This window comes from Falco punctatus (genome assembly GCF_963210335.1).
Source record: "Falco punctatus genome assembly, chromosome: 6".
Taxonomy (NCBI): Eukaryota; Metazoa; Chordata; class Aves; order Falconiformes; family Falconidae; genus Falco; species Falco punctatus.
Genome location: NC_137585.1, coordinates 11,203,470 through 11,224,323, shown reverse-complemented (window position 1 = coordinate 11,224,323; position 20,854 = coordinate 11,203,470). Strand labels below are relative to the sequence as shown.

At 44.2% G+C, this 20,854-nt stretch overlaps 1 protein-coding gene across 4 annotated transcripts in view; it reads left to right on the top strand.

Annotated features, from left to right (window-relative positions):
* Positions 1-1,843: 1,843 nt before the first annotated feature.
* The window catches only part of FAR2 (fatty acyl-CoA reductase 2), a 148,498-nt gene continuing 129,487 nt past the window's right edge, over positions 1,844-20,854 (top strand). Inside the window, exon 1 of one of the 4 annotated variants that reach the window (XM_080391432.1) lies at positions 1,844-1,964. The gene's annotated coding sequence lies outside the window, so the exon portion shown is untranslated. The other 3 variants (XM_080391433.1, XM_080391431.1, XM_080391436.1) reach the window with 3 other exon arrangements.

The following is a 20,854-nucleotide window of genomic DNA, read 5'->3' as shown; positions in this document are numbered from 1 at the left end:
TGTTTCGAAACTTCACAAAGCAGTTTCTGTAGGTTTGTAGATTTGAATGTACTTTGTCTCCCATGCAACGTCTCTTGAAAGAGTTTCTGCAAGAACTGATGCTTATCGAGCTCTCTATTCAATGTCCTGAAAGATAACTAACTAGCAATAGTTCTCTCTCTGTGCTTTCCAGAAACTTTCTTCCTGGATATTTTCCAAACTGCAAGATCACAGGCTTTGAACAAAGCCACCTCTGACTGCCTATTCTTTTAATTCACACCTTTGTCTACTTGTTCCCCATTTTGGTGCCAAGTAGTCACCTCCAGCAGGTAATTCAGGTGTGGCTTTTTCAGTTTAGCCAGAGGCCTGGCCAGTCTTCAAGGCAGATGTTTGTGTTAAAGAGTATGCCTGAGATGTAGGGAACCAAAACCCTGTTTACTCAGAACTATCCAGGGAAACATCAGTCACTCTCTGCAAATAGCTGGGACTTCCTTGGGTAAGAACCACTTCCTCTGGTTTCTTTCCTTGCAAGTTCCCACTGGCTACATTTCCAATGACTGAACCTGAAACTCCTTTGCTAGAATCATTTAGTTTGGCAAAGACCCTTAAGATCGTCGAGTCTGACCGTAAAAGAAGGTGTAGGTTGGTTTTCCTTGTAAAGGAAAAAATGAACTTGAAGCCAGAGCTTCCCCTGTCCTGTCGAGTGCTCCAGTCCATTGAGATAGGCAGCACCTGGTTGTTTGTGAAGGCAGCAGCTGTGCTTCCAACCGTACAAATGATGAAGTCAGTGTATTCCACATCCCACCCCTTTGCACTGGGTGAATTCCCTGAAGGGCTCTGTCTGACTCCACACATAGAAGCCTACTCCAACTTGGTAGGTGTAGTGTGGAGAGGGGTCAACACAGATCTTGTGTCCCAGGCGATCTGAACTTTTATGGTCCACATTGATCTGAGACCCCTACACCCAGGTATCACTTTAAGGGTAGCAGGACATGTTCTCTAAAGACGCCAGCCAGAATGAGGTGAACATGTGAAGGTTTTGGAGACTTCACCTAGTCTTAGGCTTCAGCTGCTGGTGCCCAGGTGTGCAGAGGGACGTGCAGGGAGTTGTCATGTGGAAATGGCAGGCACCTGTAGCCTTTCAGCTTCTCGACAAAGGAGACGAGGCCTGGAGAACTGTGGCTGTGGGTGTAGTAGCTAATCCCTTTGTGTGTGGAGTTCTGATACCTATTCAGTCATCAGTGGGCATCTTACCCAACCTCTCTGGGACTGTTTTTTTTTTTCAGAACTAATATACTGAAGACAGTAATTAGATAAATGCAATGTTTTAAGATTAATTAATGCTTGTACATACTGTAGGTGTAATAAGAGGATGTAAAAGCGTCATGTCTTGCTGATTCTCACATTGGGTTGAAAAGATCTTTCTGAGGGTGTATTTTCCACAGCCAAAGTGGTAAAACTAGTGTTGGCGGCACAGGTAGGGCTTTGCGGCTCAGGAGGTATGCTGTGCACCTTCTATTTTCCTATTGCTTGTAAGACAAATTGTGTAATTAACTTAATGTGCCGGTTTTATAACTCTGTTTCTGCGTGCAACGTTCTTCCTGCTCACTGTAAACCCAGAGGTAAATTCTGCTGTAACCTGAAGAGAGAAGGTGTAACCACCGCGGGGGACCCCCGAGGGACCGCTTGTGCTGCCCCTTGGTTGCGGATTCAGGAAGGTTTCAGTGTCGCCGTGTCCCTTCCCCTCCCAGCAGCGTGCGGGGGCCGCAGCCCAGCCCCCCGCCCACAGCCCCCGCTGCCCGATCGCGCCGCGCTCCGGGCGGGCGGGGGCGGGGGGCGGGCGCGGGCCGGGCGGGGGCTCGGGGAGGCGCTGAGGAGCCGCCGCAGCCGCCACCGCCGCCGCTCGCCCCCTGCGCGCCGCCCCGGCCCCAGCGCCCCGGGGAGCCCGGAGGCGGCCGCGCCGGCAGGAGAGCCCCGCCGCTCCGGTAAGGCGAGGAGCCCTCCGGGAGGGAGCCTTTTCTCGCGGGCTCCTCTGACTTCCTCCGAGGGCTGCTGCGGCGTGCGCGGGTACCCTGCGGCACGGCGAGCGGGGGGGCGGCGGGCTGCGCAGGGGGGGACAGCGGGACGCGGCTTCGCCTCGCTGCTGCTGGGCGATGCCGGCAGCGGCGGGGACCGGGGGAGAGGGGGCGGCCTGAGGCGGGGGCGGACGCGGCGCCGAGTCCTGCCGGTGATGGCCCCGCTCGCCCACCCCCGGTGCGCCGGGCGTGCCGACCGGCTGCCGCTGCAGAGCCACGCCGCTCGCCGCTCACCCTGAGCGCGGCCACGGGCAAGCGGGGCCGGGCGCGGCGGCGGAGCGGAGCGCGGGCGGCCTGAGCCGCTCCGCATCCCCGGGCGGGCCGGCAGCCGCCTCCCCGGCCGCACGGCAGCGGCTGCGAGCGGCGGCAGCGGAGACGGCAGCGCAGAGGAGCTGCTCCTCCCTCACCCGGCCGGATATATAGTATCAGACCCAGAGGGGGAGGAGAGGTTTGTGATTTTTTTTTTCTTTCTTTCTTTCTTTCTTTTTCTTTTTCCTCCTCCGTTTATTTGCCGGGAGTTGCTTTTGTGCTAGGGAAGGTGGGGGCAGCGGTTTGGAGAGAGGAATTGTCGGAAAAGCGGTAATTGAAGGTAACAACCCGCTGGGGGACGGGGGACGACGACGGGGGGACACACAGGAGGAGGATGAGGCGACGCTGTGGAGGGATGATGCCCAAGAGGCGAGGGGGGCGGCGGGGGAGCCGGCCGGGGGCGGTGGGGCCGGGCCGGCTGCAGCGCCCGCGGCTGCAGGAGGCTCCGCCGGGGCCGTGCCGGGCCGTGCCGGGCAGGTACGGCGGGCCGGGGGCGAGCCCCGCCTCGGGGCAGCGCGGAGCCGAGCGGAGCCCCGGACCGCCCGGACCCGGGCGGTGCCCCGGGGCAGCTGCCGCCCCAGCCCAGCCGGCGCTCCGGGCGAGCTGGGCTGCAGCCCTGCGGGCGACTGAGCCCTTTCACCGCGGGGTTTAGCTCCGGGTAGCGGTAATCCTCAATGCGGTGCTATTAAAAAAAAAAAAAAAAAAAAAAGTCTAATATAATTTTAGGGCAGGCTTGCCTTTTCGTTTTCCCTGCTATTAGGCCCATACTTTTTTTTTTTAAAGTGTAGTATTTGACAGCAATACAGTTTTAATCATATGGGGAAGGCTCCTTATTACTGAGCCTTGGTGCTGTTTTCTGTCCCTTGATTGGGAAATTACTGGATACCCCGGCTGCCCGCCCACCCACATGGCACCACTGAGATCTAACCCAAATGTGGTACAGGATCCTGTGAGGGTATCCTCGGTTTTCTAGAAACTAAAGACACATGACCTTGTCCTGTCTTACAGAGTTCTTTACAGTAATGTGGCTACTCGGAACAATTTGCTTTTAGGACTTTGCCTCAGAGCCTTTTAAGGGCATAACTAGAGAGACGAACAACTGATGACAGACCATTATCTTGCAGTGGGAAGCAGTAAAGCTAAATGGGGGTTGTTTCACCCAGAAATATTGGACTATGAATTCACTTAAAAGACGAGTTTGGGATCTTCGTTTAGACTGAGATTTTACTGTCAGTGAAGGTCGTTATTAGGCTAGAAAAAATATACTTCAAAATCCATATCTGGTCTAATCCTGGTTCGGTTAAATTTGTATTGAAGTAAGTGTAAAATTGAACTATTGGGTGATCTCAAAGGTGTAATAAAATGCATGGCCTTTCAGAAGCGTTTGATACCAAAGCTCGCATTGCTTTGGCACATTACTTTACAGTGCAACTTTCTGCATGTGCTGGCATTCTGGGAACCTTCATCTCCACTTGATAAGGAGCTGATAGCAGTTTAGAGACCTGCTACTGTGGTTTGTTTTCATTTGCATCTACGGTATCAAAAGCACCGTCATTTCCTGCTTACCTGTAATGTTCTTGAGCAGGAAAGTGCAAGTTCTGTTCATTACTGTATAATGTACTCATCTTCTCTTTAAAGTAACTGCATAGTTTAAAAATTACACTGATAGTTGCTGTAGAGAAGTTGTAAAATCCCTGCTATGATGCAGTGCTTTAATCTCCAGATCTATTTGTTCTCTTGCTCTGATAAGCTATAGTTTTGTAGAAACAAGTTTTTAAAACATTTCCTCTGTGTTTTGGGGTGTTTGCCTAAGTTGAAGTCACCATAAACTTCAATACATAGGTGATGATAATAGAAAATTGGGGGGGCAGGGGGGAGATGCACTCACTCAAAGGTATCTGAATTAAACATGAAGCAATAGCAGACTTAGGCTGGCCTTTGACTATATTTAGGGGATGTTGGAGGATGGGTCTGATACTGTAACAAAGCTGCAAATTCCTCTCTTTGCCCATTTGGGTTTCAATTCTAATCCCTATTAAGGCTTGTTTAAATTAGTGGTGGGGAAATGTAGTTTTAAAACATCCTGAAGGCTGTGTAAGAAAGGCTGAGTAAAACCCATAGTATGTCAGCTGGACAGAAAAAGAAGAATCTGGAGATAAACTGCCTGAAAAGTAGTAGAAAATGACCTGTTAACAGGCACAAAGTTTGTGGCTCTGTTAAGGAGGCAGCTTTGATAAATTTCCCATGCTCACCCCGAAGTCAGTTCAGATCTGACAGGCCTGGATCTCCAGGTGGGTGGGCAGGTGGGTGATGTGGGGATGCTGGCAGGGAGAACACTGGTAATCACAGGGCAGAAGAATTATGGCAGGGAACATGGGTATTATGACCAAAGGCACAGAGACTGCCATGTGGTCTGCATGGTATGGTAGAGGCACACAGTGAGTGGCCAGTGTCTTCAGAAATCTCTTGGATAGTGACGATTTCAATTCCTGTGGCAGAATGTAGATCCTTGCTCTGAGGGCCCAGTTTGCAGCATTAGACTGTCATTGTACAAAAACTTTTCAATTTTTTTTTCCTTACATTCCACACAGGAAGCGATCAATTTGCCAGTTGTTTGTTTTGGTTTTTTTTTTCTCCCAGTGACAAATCATTTAGATCTATACAAGGGACGGATCACATAGATGAGGGCATAAGGAAGGAGAAAACAAATACATGTTTTGAAATGGAAAGCGCAGAGGCACACCCTTTTATTTATTTTTTTTTTCTTCCTGGTGATAACCACAGGTCTGAGTAGTTAACAGAAGCTGAAGGGCAGTGGAGAGTAACTGTGGGGTTGGGGGAACTCCACTAATAAGTATTCAACTCACCTGGGGACAGTTGCTTATCTTACTGTGGTGGTGTTTGGGTTTGCTGCATTTGTAGGAAAATATCCCCTGCAGCAATTATCCCCAACAGTGTTAGCATTGCTCAGTAGCTGCATTATTACTATAAAAAAATTATAGCATTCTTATTCCCTGAGGGTCCTGGGTCCACAAAGGAGGCTTAAGAAATGAAAGTTTGAATTTTGCAATGCTGTCCAATGAGATTAACATTATCTGAGTTGTTAGTGGTAGGTTATGGAAGGAGTTAGGCATCTCCAGACATACCTAGAAATAAGTATCATCTGAAGCATGTTCAGTTTCCTGGCTGAACAAGCTCATACCCAAAGGCAGTCCTTGTCTGGGAGCTGTTCACCTGCATTAATGTGGAGCTGTGCTGGAACTAACCAAAACTGGCCTCTCCACAAGGCGAAGGGTGTGACTCAGTGGTCATTTTAATTTGGCATAAATGTGGGCTCCTGCCAAAGGGTCAGCCTGCCTGCCTCACCTCTGGCAGCGCATTCCTGATCTCTCCCTTGTGCTGGTACTATCACTCACAGCCAAATGCAAATCCGCTCTTGGTGTTGCTGTTGGCCTGGCTTTCAGTTGGATGAGTTCCTGGCTCTGACTCAATGCATGACTAAAATGCATCAAGGAGTCAGCTGAGGCATGCGCTTGGGGGAAGAGCAGGCCAATTCTCATCGCACTCGGTAGGAGCCCCATTTGGACCAGATTAAAATAAGGGTGGACCTGCAGCCTGACAAGCTCACTCAGTGCTGTGTTAACACTTCTGCATGGCTTCCAGATTTGGTTTGGCTTGTATCTGGCCAATTTGGAGAGCAAGGAGAGGTACGTCTACACAGGTGACTGGAGACAGACAGGTACTCTACTATTCAAGGGCTTGATGAACCAAGTGGAAGAGGAAACTTGGACGACGAAACGTTGGTTTAAACACATGTGTTCTTGAAGGAGGTGGGACCTTACTCTGGCATGCTAAAAATTACCTCCTGCTGCTCAGGATGTAGAGCTCTGAATTGAGGTTTGGGGTCAGTTCTGCCAATGACCTGATTTATACCTTTACCACCACTCCTGTTGCTTCTAAGTCTGCCTGCCCTGCATTTAAATTGCAGACAACTTCAGCTACAGTCTTTCTCTTTTGCTCATGGCCTGTGCTGATAAAGGCGAGGGTTGCAGCATGAGTTCTTTGTTGCTGTGGTGATGCTGACAACAATGATTTCTCAGCACGGGATGGTCATAGCCATAGGGAGCAGTCATGGGGCAGCATTTCCCTCATTCGCTGTCTTGTGTGATGTCTGCTGGACTGCTGTATAGTGTCACTGTGCACTTGTAGCATCTCAGCCTTTTTTATATGGAGCCATGTCTGGCAAAAGTCCATTTTCATTTGTTATCACAGCAAAGAGTATACTACAGCAGGTGCTTTGCCTTTTATTGCATTTTTTCCATTTGAATTTTGAATGGTAAGACTGTAACTAATTTTTTTTTTTTAGCACCATCTAAGGTAGACATTTTATCTGTTGGTTGATTGTTTTTTTAAATTCTCATATAAATAGTACTTTCAGACTTTCTTTAGAAAATGTAGTTGTCTTTGGGTGGTATACAGTGTTAAAATTACAGGTAATTAGGTCTTTACATAGTGAAATAGTTAATAGTAGGATCTTGTGTGTAGGCATATAATTTTCTATTGGTATTTATTGGAAACTGGAAATCCACTCTCCCTCAAATCTCTGGCTACATTCACTTTTGTTAAAGCACGAGGCATATTGAAGTTTTAGCAAAAATACCTGTAATTCAACTACAGTTGTGTTTGGTTCTAAGCTTATATTAGCTGTCTTTTGAAAGAGTTGCTTGTACATGTATTTCTCTCTTTTTGTTTGTACCTATGCTTAGGCAGTTTCAAGTGACTGGAAATTGCATAGGGCTCTGTTCTTCCACTCATGCTCACAGAAAAGGATACCTTGTGCCATAAGAATATACTATTGTGTTTAACTCCAGTGTTTTCTCCTTCCTGAAAGTAATTGTGGAGCAGCTGTGCCCCTAAGAGATGCATATTATAGGTTTTCCTCATACTTCATTCCATTTTTAACTCATTATGCCAGTATCCATCGCATGTATCTGCTTTGAGAAGCAATAAGTTGTCCTGTGGCATTAACAGAACAAATACGAAGCTTAACAACTGGTTAACGCATGCAAGGATGGCAGGACTGATCACAAACCTGGATACTTACAGGTAATTTCTAAAGCTTTCAGCCTTGCCTTATCCAAACCCAGATCTGCATTTTATTGCACCCAAAGGTGAGAGGCGATTTTACCACAGGGTGTTCTCTGGAAACAAATGTAAGTTTTTGATTCCAAGTTTGAATAGCTTGTGTCCGCCTTCATTGTAGACTCAGTTTTTACTACTGTTTCTGCAATGCTGTATAAGGTTGGTCCCAGCTAGATTGACAATTCCTTTTTTTTTTTAAATTTTACCTTCCTGAAAGCAACCATAAACCCTGGTGACTGAAGGAAAGAAAGGTTCCCTGATTTCCCGTAAAGAACGTGGATTCATTTTGCCATAGATAGTTCGGGAGGGTCTTTTCTTATTCAGGGGATGCTGAATATAAATACATGGTAGTGTCACAACCCTCTCTAGAATATTCCTTCATAAAATATCTTGATACTGTGATAGAAATTATGAAAATGTAAATTGATTGCAATTTGTAAACAGTGCTATATATGAAAAATAAGGAAAATATTCTTACAAAGCTATACGCTTATTCTTATTTTCTACTTGTTTAAGTAGTGTAAGTCTAATGTTGACATCGAGTCAATCCATTAACCTGCTTCTGAGGAAAATCTGAAAAGCAGAGATGCTATGTAGAAAAGGTACCAACCCTCTTCAGGAGCGTAATTCCTACAATATATCTTAGTAAATCTTAAAAGAGAGATTCTTAATTTATTCACTAAATGCTTGGGAATTAAGAGCACAGCAGTCTTCTGAAAGGTTCTTTGAGATGGGCGTGCCGTTAACAGTGGGCTGTACAGATGGGTTTGATAGCAGCCAAAGGTGGTACCATTTAGTGATTCATTGGTGGGACACGAAATTGCCTGAGTCATCTTAATAGGTGTACTGTGATATCTCAAAAGGGAGTTACAATTGACTAACTAGTGGTGTGCTACACAGCTGATGCGGCGTGCAGAAAACAACAGCCTGATGCTAGCACTGTTTTCTCATTAGTAGTGGGTCTTTGCTCCCTAAGCAAAGTAATGATAATTTGGAGAAGGTTGTAGCTGCAGCAGCCATCACTGTTTTGGCCAAACACACAAGATTCATTTGGAAATATGTTTCTCTGTTACTGCTCTCATTGACATATGAAACTATTTTTTTTTTACCTGCTCTCTCTGTTTTGAGATACAGTGTGAATAATTGTGCTTCTCTGAGCATTGCTCCCCATTGCAGTGTCACTCTACGACTAACGAGACAAGATTATTCACCATTTGTGAAAGTTTGTTTGATTATGCAGGGTTGAAGCCTCTGACATGCCTCCTCCATCACCAAGGCCTTCAGAAACATGAGCTAGTGCTTTTGGCAGAGGTCTGTACAGGAAGGCACGTGTTTGCGCCTGGATTCAGCGCTGGAGCATTCAGTGATGCCTCACTCTTAGGTACTGTCCTCTGGTGTGGTCAGAAGTAACACATTCAGAAGCAACTCCCAGAAGCAAAGTGGCCGTGATCCGTGGTGAATAACCACAGTGCTAGACTGCTGAAACCAGAAGCTCTGCCCCTTCTTTTCCTGGCTGGGACCAGGAAACACAGAGGTGGTTTTGTGACTCCAGTCTATATGACGACGTGGCTGGTTGGCCTGTATTGGCTTGCATTTGGCTGGGCTTCTGCAGTAAGGCAGAAGCAGTTTGGAGGTGGGATGAAGAACATGAGTGAGTAAGCTTTGCCGGTCCTAACCTGGCATTGTGGCAGCCAGTGAGGTCAGCTGCTGCGGGTTTTCTTGATTGAGGCAAGGAAAGAAAAGGGGAACTGCTTTTTCTGCCAGTATCCTGCAGAGCTGCTAGGATGGTGGAGCCAGGGACTGCCACAGATCTTTTCAAAACCATCTGCTTTTACCACCTGTCTTTGCTTATTCACAAACACATAGTCTTACTGGGCATTAGTATTAAAAATCTTTCTCTTGAAGTGTAAAAAAAGTCTCTTCTGAAATTCCCCCATTATATGCCCATAGCTCAAGCATAAAAATAAATGTTTCTTCTGCAATTTCCCCATTATATGCCCATAGCTAAGTAGGGGACTACAGAAGTGCTCTGTTGTGAGGGAAAGGGGGGAAGAGAGAGGAAAGGACTTGCCAGCCAAACATAAAACACTTTCTGATGTTCTACATGCTCACAGTGCTGTCAGTGGGACTTATCTTTGTTATCAGCTGGTCTGAAATGGACGACATGATTCTGCTTAAGCCTAATTTTAAGGACGGTTTTGAGGGTGGAATTTTGATACAGAAGGAGCCCTTAGCAAAACTTCTATTGCATGCACTGATATCAGCTTATTCATTGCTTCTAGCTTTAAGTCAAGGAGAACATCACAGTGCAGGACCACTTACAGATTTCCTTTGGCTATTGAATTGAATGTTATTGCTGTAAAGCACCCAGCTCCTGTGTTGGATGAAAAATTTTTGAAGAGGCTGAGACTGTTCGTCCCCAGGCCATTAATTAGACACCCGAACTTTCATGTATTCACATTTCTAAATCGAATGTGACAGGCAGAATTATACCCTTAGTTAACCCTCGCTTCATATAACTGCGGCTTCACTGCTTTACTTCTCATCCTGCAGACTGCAAAGAAACAATTTACTTGCTTTGCTGACAAAAGATCTGTTTATGCAAACTCAGAGCTCTCATAGCCATGTAGTCTAACGTTACATGCGGTAAATTCCACTTTATTCCTGTGAGTGCAGCTGGAACTTCGCAGCCTAGCTTTTTACGTGCCCTATGATCCTTTCTCCAGTAACGTATGTTATTGCTTTGATATGGTTCTGCTTGTACCTCCCTATGGAGCCCTTCAGTTTGCCATCTGCAGGAAGAAATTAAATCCGAGATCAAGACGTTGCAGACATTGAATGACATTATCTTCTACCAGTGACCTCCTTCAAGCCCTCATTGCTGCTATCTTTATTAGATACTCCACAGCAAACTGACTAAGCTAATACACTCCTAGTGTGGAACAAAGTGTCAGTGATCTCCTCTGTGCATTTTTGTGCCTTTCTTTGCATCTGAAATAAACTTAATGACACCGCTGCAGAGAGGAGAGGGCAAGGAGCCCAGAGGTACCAGGGTTGCTCTGTTGTATGTATCAAAACAACCATCAAATCTTGCACCTTGGTGCAGGAGTCAAACCTGTCAACTCAGTGGGAAACTCAGGGTTCTGCAGGTAACTGGTAACTTTCGCTATAGCACTGTCTAGCTGTAGTTTTAATTTTTCATCATTCTTATGTTTATGGTCAGTGATTGCTGCCTTGTACCATGTACCCTCAAAGCAGCCTGTGGGTTTCTACTATACTTGAATTCAATGTTTCAGAGCATCCTAAACAAAATATTTATTTGATGGGAAATGTTGATCTTGATGCGTTTCTCAGTTAATATTTTACCTCCCCTGTTTCCTAATCCCTGTGTTCTCTCCCAGGATTTTGTTTTGTTCCTTTCCCTCACTCTGCTGTCACTAAACTGAGGAAGGAGGTAAAGTATTTAACTGTATCCACAAAGACTGATTTCATGCCTGAGATGTATCACTTCACCTTCATTTTGGCCTGACACTGACCCTTCATTGCTGTGTAGCATCAGGCAAACTACTGGCTGTGCATTAATCCCTGTGGCTCAGAAAAGAATTCAACCCATCTCTACCATGTTCTGAACTCATTTATGCTAAAATGAGTGCTTTACAGACACCTGGCTCAAATCCTGGGTGCTGCAGAATCCAAGTCAGTTGATACATGGAGAAGAGTTGTTGAGTTCCTGGTACTGGAATGCTGCTCCCTACATGTGTTTCAAGGGGCATCAGGTGTTTTGGTCCAGTGGTTTTTTTTCTGCTGAACATTTCTATTGGACCATATACAACTGAGATGCAGGCAGTTGTTGAGCTGCAGATGTTAACACTGAATTCTCTACCAATGGCAAGTCTTGCTTTGACTAGCTCAGGGTTTTTCAAGAACTGATTAGGCATTGCTTACTGCTGATGAACTCGCCCACAAAGAATTTCCAGCAAGCAAGTCGGGGATCAGATGAAACTATATGCTTCCAAGACGATGTGATAACATCCCATATTTAAATATGAAGTCTCTGGATTCTGCCAACGGAGTAATACTCTTGAACCAACCGCATATGCAAAACTAAACTTTGATCTGACAGCAAGTCAGTCACAGCATACAGGTGCATTAGCTGTTCATACTACACCACCTGGAGGGGATCTTACTTCTCAGGTTTCTCTCATAAACCTTTTGCCTGTTAATGTTATGTTTACTACAGCTTTGGTTTTCAAGTAATAAATGGTTGTATTTCAGTAGCCACCTTTCTGCTGGTGAATTATAAACAGGCTGAAGTTGCATTAATACTGCACACATTTCTGTCATCTTTTCTGAAGGGCTAGGTTTCCCCCAGACCAGGATGGTGACATAGATAGGAGGACAGGTTGCTTTTTGACTGTCTCTCCTTTGTTCTTAAAGCTAAATGTGATTTTAAACTTGTAGTCTTAAAGGTTATAGGTTGGCACATCTAACTGTCAATATTTCACCTTAACAAATGGATAGTTATGTTGAAAAATGAAAAAAATAATATGCAGTGCCAGTTTCCGTAGCTGACCATAGATTGCATCCTTGAAGATGGGGAAATTCTTGCCTTCTGAAGCAACATAATCTGCATTTATCAAAACCCAAGTACTTTACTCATCACTAACATTTAATTTCCATGGCAACCTACATAACTCTTGTTCTGGGAGATGAAGTAAATTGATCCAGAGCCCTTCATAAGAACTGGTCTGTGGTCTGAGGTTCATGTGTTTGAAATGTTAAAACAGTCACAATACTGTAAAAGTAAAGCTGTCTTTCATTGAGTGACAGGGTGCCTTCAAAGAGAGCAGTTCTCTTCTTTTCCACATATGTCTACATCTAATGTGACTAAAGTGATTGTGAGCCCTTAAATAAAAATAAAAAGTGGAATTCTAGAAGTAGGTCTTGTAGCATTCCTAGATATATATCAGGAAACTTGAATCTTGTCTCATGGGTAACAAGAGTAAGCTAAAATTATGTCTGATAGTTGGAAGTAATCAAGATAATAAGATTCTTTTTCACATGATGCATGCAAGTCCTCATATTTTTTCACTCTAAACATATTTTTTCACTCTAAACATATTTTTTCATTGTGTTGTCTGTGTTTTCATTCTGGAGTAGCATTGGCAGCATTTGGTGCATTGCTCCATGTAGCTTTTATACAAATACCACACCGTACTGCCGACTCTTTAATAAAAAAAGAGTACCTCCAAATTTTCTTTTATTGTCTCTTTCTGTCTTTGAAATTCTTACCTGCTATGTGCATCTGTGTGTCCTGTCCCTGCAACATATAGTGCCCAAAATATCCTTTCAGGGCTACTTTTAATCTAAAGTGCTCAATAATTGCCAGCAGCAGCTTCCTTTAAACTCATGATAGAATTTTTGCTAGGGTGTCCCATAGGTAGTTGTTTTTTTATTCTGTACAGTGCTGTGCAAAACTCTTATCAAAACAGAACTTTCCACTTGTACTGGTAGAGGTATTGCATCTATTTGACACTTGCTTTGAAGGTTTAGGAAGATTAAGGCCAGGAGAATACGCTGTTAACTATAATTCTGTGACAAAGAGGTCATACTTCATTGCTTTATATTTTTAAAATGCCATGTTCTCCATATTTTATGGAAAATTACCTTCTTTAAAAAGCAAATTCTGAATCTCCTATTCATAAATTGTAAACCTACAACTGTAGAAGCCACTTGTTCAGCGCATCTCCATTGATTAAATCATCTCTTTAATATATTGCAAATAAATACCTGGTGTAGTGTTAGCAAGGCACCATATGTTCTGATGTCTGAGGATAAACATAAAAATAATGTGTCTCCACCAGAACTGCATGATGTGAGAACAAAATACACTGGGCCACAGGTGAAGTGTCCTCTTATCATCTTGAGAATGTTTTTTGCCAGAACACGTTGATTTTATTGCTATAGTAAGCCTCTTGCCTCTGCACTTTGTGTTTACTTGCATGCTCATTGGAGCTGTGCGTTTTCCTTATAATCGTGCGGCATTAGTCCTTGAAAGCAAAGGGAGCATAGCAGAGGACACGAGTGATAATCCATGGTACAAGGTATGTAGAGTTTCAGTAAAAGCGATAGTTTTCAAATCAGATAAAGAGGTCTGCCAGTGCGCCACATGCTAAATGAAGAGTAGTAAGGTAGTGATTTGTGCTTGTTTCCCATTTGACTGTTAACAATGAAAATAAGATTAACACAGTAGACACACGTTGCATTAACATATATGGTAGGGAGTGGCGTTTAAAAGCTGCCTGTGGTGGGAATGGCTTGCCTTCTTTTGTTCCAACCTAGCACTGAGAGCTAGCAGCAGCGCAGTGGGGTTTGTCTCAAGACCCCTGGCAGCAGTGCCGTAAGAGAACATTCTGGTCCTCATGTTTCTTGACTCAGAAGCAAGTAGTGACAACTCTGTGGGTCCCTGGTAAATTCAGAGGGTATGTAGTAGTTGTGCACTGAGCGTTCAGGAAGGTAACCTGGCAGGTTTGCCAAGGCAGCGGTGAGATCTCTGCATCAGTGAAGGGGACTCTTACTGGGTGTCCTTCCTTCCCGTGTGGTGAAAATTTATTGATAAATTAATTAAAATCAATTAATAAAACTGATTACTACTCTTGAAAAAGTCTTTGTCTTTAATTAGGAATCATCTAACTTGGATAGGGAGCTCAGGGAGCTCAAGAACAACTCTAATGAGCAGGTGGTGTTTGTCCTGCGCATCTTTTGAACAAGCAAGGTGTGAGCAGGACCATCCAGATGATAAATCCTGTGTGCAGCTCTGTCATGACGGTAACTCCACCGCGCTCGGGTGCCTGGCCAACGGCCCCGGCACGTGTGAACCTTACGAATCATGAGACAGCGCGCACCTGCACTTAGCCTAAACTTGAAAGTTTACATATACTAGGTATGTAAACTATTTTTGTTTTTCACTGAGTATAAAGCTGGGCCAGCTCTGGGACTGGGCCAGAAGCTTCACCTACGGGTGGACACACCGCTGAGGAATTTTCCCAGTTACCGAGAGACCCCTGGCACCAGCTGCAATGGTGCTGCCCAGCCAAAGTGTGGGCCTCGATAATGCTAAGGTGGGAACTGGTGACGTATCCTTTTCTTAGTCTGTAACGCTTTGCAGTAATGATCTCATGCTTTGCTCCTATTGCTCTTTTATCATATTGTGCATAATAACTAGTACTATTTCCTTTTATCATAGTGTGCTGTTTTCCTGTATTATATTATAATAAACTGCATTTACTCTTATATTTGATTTGGAATTCATTTTGCTTGGTATGTAGTCAATCAGCAAAACACCCTGAAGGAACCACATCCTAGCAGAATCCACATAGAGCATAGTAATTTTAGCCCTGTTAAGCAAGTGTAAGGTCATGTGTCAGAAGGGTGAGTTCTTCATTCCTTCAGTTATTTTGGAGATGCTGTTAAGGTTAGGGTCAAAAGTTTTCTCTTTGTGCTGTGACTATTTCTCAGCTTTCTGTTCTTCTCCCTTAATCAATATTTAGAGGCCTAGTGCTCTGAAGATTTGGGCTTTCTTCCTTCCAATATAGCTGGCTACTTGAGAGAAGTACTGTTTGCTAGATGGCTGTTAATTAAGGTCAAGGGGTACAGCACTTCCATATTTTATAAGGGCAGGTGAGGATAAATACTTTGTTCTCAGAGCCCAAGCAGCATGGCATTGAGCGTGCGGGCAAGGGATGACCTGTTTTGCAATGTGGCCCACCGAGCCAGAGGCGTGATAAATTCCTATTCCAAATACGATACTGTACAAAAGCAAAGATTGTCTAGGAGAACATAATTAAGCAGTGTTGCACAGGAAACAGAGAATATTTTACCCTTCAGAACTACTTAGAAAAGCTGGTTATCTTCAAATCCAGCAGGTTGGATGGGATCTATGCTAGGATTCTGAAGGACATGGGTGATGCAATTGTAGTTCTGTTCTAAATTTTGCAATTAAATGACCAACTGTGTGGATGCGGGGACATCAGTGGATATAGCATTGTCTGACTTTGACTTCAGTGAGGTTTTTGCTGTCTCTCACTGAGGAGGCTGTGGAAGAATGGGCTGGAGATATGGATTATTAGATCCATAGATTGCATGGATATCTGGGTTCAAAGGGTAGTCTTCAATAGCTCAGTGTCCCATTAAGAGACAAGTAATAAGTAGCCTGTGAGGGCTTGGGCCAGTAGTGCTACATCTCTGTTGAACAGAGTGCACCCTGAGAAAAGTCATAGAAAACATTAAATTGGCAGGAGAGAGATTTTAATACACCAAATGGTAGAGATTCAATTCAGCTAGACCTTAAGAAACCTGAGCTTTGGACCAACAGAAACCTCATGAAGTTCCATGAGAATAATCACAGTTCTGTGCCTGTGCAGATGGACTCTGTGCAACAGTACAGGCTGGGAAACTGCTGGCTGAAGAGAACATCTGTGGGAAAGCAATGGGATATTATGGTGGCTGCCAGGTGGAAAGTGAGCCAGTGACATGTTTTCATTGCAAATAAGGCAAACGGCATAGTGGTCTACACCAAAAGCGTGGCCAGCCGATCAGGGGGAGTTACAGTCCTCCTCATCACCGTCGTGTACTGTGCTTTTCCAGTTAGTTTTGAGGTTCGTCAAATGAAAAGGACAGTGCTTAAAAAATGGAAAGAGGATGCAACAGAGGACTGCTAAGATTATTTGAGCCATGGGACCCATGAGCTGTGAGGAGAGGTTGAAGGAATTGGGCTAGTTTAGTCTGGCCAAAAAAGAGGCTAAGGGGCAGTCTTGTAGAATCCTGTAACTGCTTGAAAAGGAGTTGCAATAACTATGGAGCTGAAATCTTATGAGTGGCAGATCATAAAAACAAGGGGCGACTGTCAGAAGTTGCAGATTGAGAAGTTCAGATTGGCCATTAGGAAAAAAGTTTTTCACTAAGGAATAGTGGCAGGACTTTTTTAATATTTCACCCAGAGAGGTGGTGGAATCTTTCCTCGGAGGTTTTCAAGACTCAGCTGGACCAAGCTGTGGATAACCTGATCTATAATTGGTGACAGTCCCTCTTCAAGCAGAGGCTTTAACTGGTGATCTGCAGAGGTCCCTTCCAACCAGCTTTTCTGTGATTCTAACTTCAAAGTAGTTAGATCCTGCCCAGGGCAGCAGGGCTGTGCAATTTTGTAAGGTTCTGACATTTCTGTGTCTGCAATGGTGGATTTGGAATGGTGGACAATGGAAGTGCCTCTTCTACAAAGATTTCCTCCTTGCCATCAACTTGAATTGTATCGATGTACAAGTCATCCTTTACACTATGGGATATTAGGTAGGCTTATGTTGCTTAGCCATTTTGAAATTTTCTGCCTTTTTGACATGCCTTTGGGAAAAGCACAATCTTCACATGACCATAGGAATCCAATTAATTTGTATTTCAGTTGAATTAAGATTATTTATTAAGACTTACATCTCTCTTGGCCACTCCTCTCTTCCTAGGTATGCTGGGAGCTGTAGAACTGTATATAAATCTGTTGTTCAAACTGATCTGTCCAAAATAAGAGACACATGAGAAAATCAGCTGTCAGGACCATTAGAAATCTGTTTTCATGGATCAGTGTTGATGACTGGTTGTTTTCAACTGAGTTGATTTCTTCTTTTAAATCTGACTGCAATTGTGAGCGCTGCAAGATTTAATTGAAGGAGGCAACTCATGGAAAGGCAAAAAACCGGTCAACTAAAAGCCAGGATAATGGGAGTATGATTTCATCGGTAATCCAAGGTAGGAGTGGAGACAGACAGAATGGGGTCAACCTTTGCACAAGAAAGAAACACCCAAAGTCCAGGTTTGCCCAACCCACAGCCAAGTCCCATTGCCAGAAGCCTGTGGGTGGGAATGCCACAGCATGCCCTGGGCACCAGCACTCCCTGGGGCTGGCAAGAAAAGGTATTGCAGTCCTACATTGGTCACCTTTTGTCATTTACCTGACCCCCAGATTAAGACCAATGCCAGTTGCATCAGGGGTATGGCCGTGCAAATGTGGCTATATCACTTCCAGTCCCAAACCAGTTTTATTTCTTTCACTTAACGCCTGAGCCAAGAAACTGTGCAGACCTGAGACTGCTGGGGGACAAACCAGTTTAGGGGGTATCAGATCTCATTTAGGTTGCTTATGATTACATAGAGAAAAGGAGAAAAAAAATCCTAAAACTAAATCCAAAACATTTTATGTTCTAAATCCAGGACTCGGTTTGGGGAAGTCTGGATTTAAACCCTTGACATTAGCTGACATAAGCTGATTCGAGGGACAGCACCGAAGTAACTAAGAAACAAAGCGTTATAATGTGTGGTCATGGTCTTTCATTTCCTTATTCAGTGTGTTTCTATGAAATATTTTCCAAACTACACCTATGTGATTAAAATAGGCATTGCTACTGATTTACTGCACCCTTTTCTGCTAAAGTGCTATGCCATAAAAATAATGGTATGTAGAAATAATGCTCTCTGTTGATGTGGATTTCCTTCCTATGGTTGGTATTGCTATAGCAACACTTCCCTCCAAACCTTGACTGTAGTTACAAAAGTTGACATTGATTTCAGATGTGGTAAATTATATCTGTGTTTAGTAATGAACACCCTAATGTGAAATGAAATAAATACTTACTTTTCTAATTCATCCCCCACCAAACCTTGACTTACATTTCAACCAAATAATTCTATTTTTAGGAAATTTCCTTTATCGGTATTTCAGGAAGTTGTTGCTAGATGCAAACACAGTTTTTCACTCTCAGGGTTTAATACATTTGTTGCAGCTCAGTTTAAGCATCAGCATTTGCTGTGGCAGTTTTACTAAAAGATTCTGGGTAGGGATGTCTCTGCCTCTGCTAGATAAATTTTCACAAGAGGGTAATTAGGATCTAGTCTAGATTTCTGTGGAGGCAAATATGAAAAAATGAATTATTTACATGTGGAATATCTTGAAAATGTATTTCAAAGAGAATATATTTCTGGCTAACATTTCATGTGTAAACTTAAATCTCATGTAATAGGAGGATGTGTATGTTCATATTTGTTTTCAATCCAGAATTAGAAGCAGCAACCAGGGAGTAAGTGTATGCACAAGAGCTGTCTAAATAGAGAGTGTGGGCAGGAAATCAGCACTAAGATACTAGATTTCTTCTGGTGATCTTCACTGGGGCTTCCAGATGTTTTTTATTTAGTCTTGGGCAGTGATAACTTTGCTGAGAAACGTCTGTTTTCTTGTGCTCTTCAGTATTGTGGTGGCAATATAAACAGCGCGGTGAAACAGCCCTGTCTGAGGGCTGCGTTACTCAACTTCCCGTTCCAGATGAAGCGTGCCACTGAGGCGTGCTGGCTCCCGTGCGTGCTCATTCATTGCACTGCCATGCTGATGCATCTCTTCAACCCCCGGAGCCAGTGCTAGCCCAAAAGCAGCTTTGCAGAGTTCCCCTGCAGTCTGAGCCAAAAGCTTGCTGCCAGCTGGGGAGTTTCCATACTCCATGAGAACACGGAGAGCCTGAGAACAGAGGGGATGAGGGGCAAAATGCAGAAGATCTCTGGTTGTTTGGTATTGACCCATATGGTGTCAGCCTTTAGTGGGGCCTTGTAAATTCAACCAGCAAAACTCGGGCTTTTCTGCAGTGTGGTCTGGGAGCCGTAATAGCTTGGGGCTATACCTGGTCTGGCACTGCATCCAGGCAAGTGTTTTTCAGTAAGTCAGAGCTTGGAGCAGCTCACTCACTCCAGCAGGCATCAGCCTGCATTTGGTTGGGTTTGCTGGTTCAGCTGTGCTGCCTCTCCTGCTGTTTGGGTGACTCTGCACTGTTGTTGCTAATATGCCTTTTACCTATCATCTTGGATGTGCTGCCTGAAAGTGGACTGTATTCGACTGGAGCCAGTGAATCCGAATCTCATTGTTAGACCACATGTATAAACCCCCAAGCCTCTAGAAATCACAGTAAATAAACCTAGTTATGCTTAAACCCCATACATTGTGCAAGAGCATTTATGAAATTAGCTTAAAAATTACAGAGTGACGACAGCTAGGATAAGAGTGCAATAGCATGTAATCACGATTAGACCTAGAAGCCGAGGGGTCATTGTTGTGAAAACAAAAGCATAAACCTGTTTGAATTCCTTGGTTATGATCTGCTGTTTCATCCACCTCTGAGCAGCCCAGCCGGTAAATCCCCTCTGGGTTTGCAGTCGTGAGTGATAGGCACGTAGCTTCGAAATTAATTGTAACTTCACCTGGATTTCTTGCTCCTGTTTGTCTTGTAATATGTAGCTCGTTGGTTTGAGTTGTTTTAAGTCCCACTTTGTGCTTAGACTTTGGAGTGGGTTTTATTTGAGAGATTCAAGGCTTTTAAGTTGGGACGTGGGTAGTATAGGTAAGAAGTGTTCCTGGGCCCCTTGTACCAAAGTGACCCGGTTAATACGATCCCACCCCTTCTATCTGTTTTCAGTGAGTTACTGAGAACAGACTCATCTGAACCTCAGGCTGTAACTTGACTTGCTTCTCTCCTGAAATTGCCCCTGCAGAAGAGCCCAAGTAATGCCTTTCTCTCAATGTGCTTGGCATCCTAGACCATGAAGAAAAAAAAAAAAAAAAAAAAGATTGTTGTTATGCCATAAAAATATGTAGAGTTGATATAAAATCTCTTGTGTCTCTGGAGAGGGAGAGGGAGTGCAGCGAATGGGTAACGCTTTATCATCAGGGAGCATCACATTGCACGGATGTTTTTTGCAACCTGAAAATGTTTGAAACAAAGCTGGTCGCTGTGTGATTAGCAGCAGCACTGTATCAGGAACACACCTTTACCTCTAAATCTTGTAGTTAAGCTGGTTGCAAGCTAGTTATCACAGGACTCAGCATGGATTTCATATATATAATAAGCACACAGTCTGCTCCATATTTGGAACACTGTTCGTAATGGAATTTTTATATAAATACCAGCATGGGATTACAAAGGATAACACAGCATTTGTAAGCAAAACTTTTTATGTGCAAAAACATACCTAAAAGTGGGTCCTGAAGATGGTGAGCTACCTATTCACACAAGTCTGTCAAGTCCCATGCTTTACAGGTGAGGCTTCGTCTGTTGGTCTCCTCTAAAATTCTGTATTTGTGAATGGCTTCTCTCCAGCTCCAGGCTACACCAGATGGCAAGAGTTGGCAGAGTTGAAAAGGCATCATTACAGGGGACTGCTGCCAGCCAGGTTTTGCCTCCCAGCAAAGCCTACCCGTGCGATGCTGGGCGTTGGATGCTTACTTTTTTTCATGATCTGAAAACTCAATGCATGGGTCACAGCAC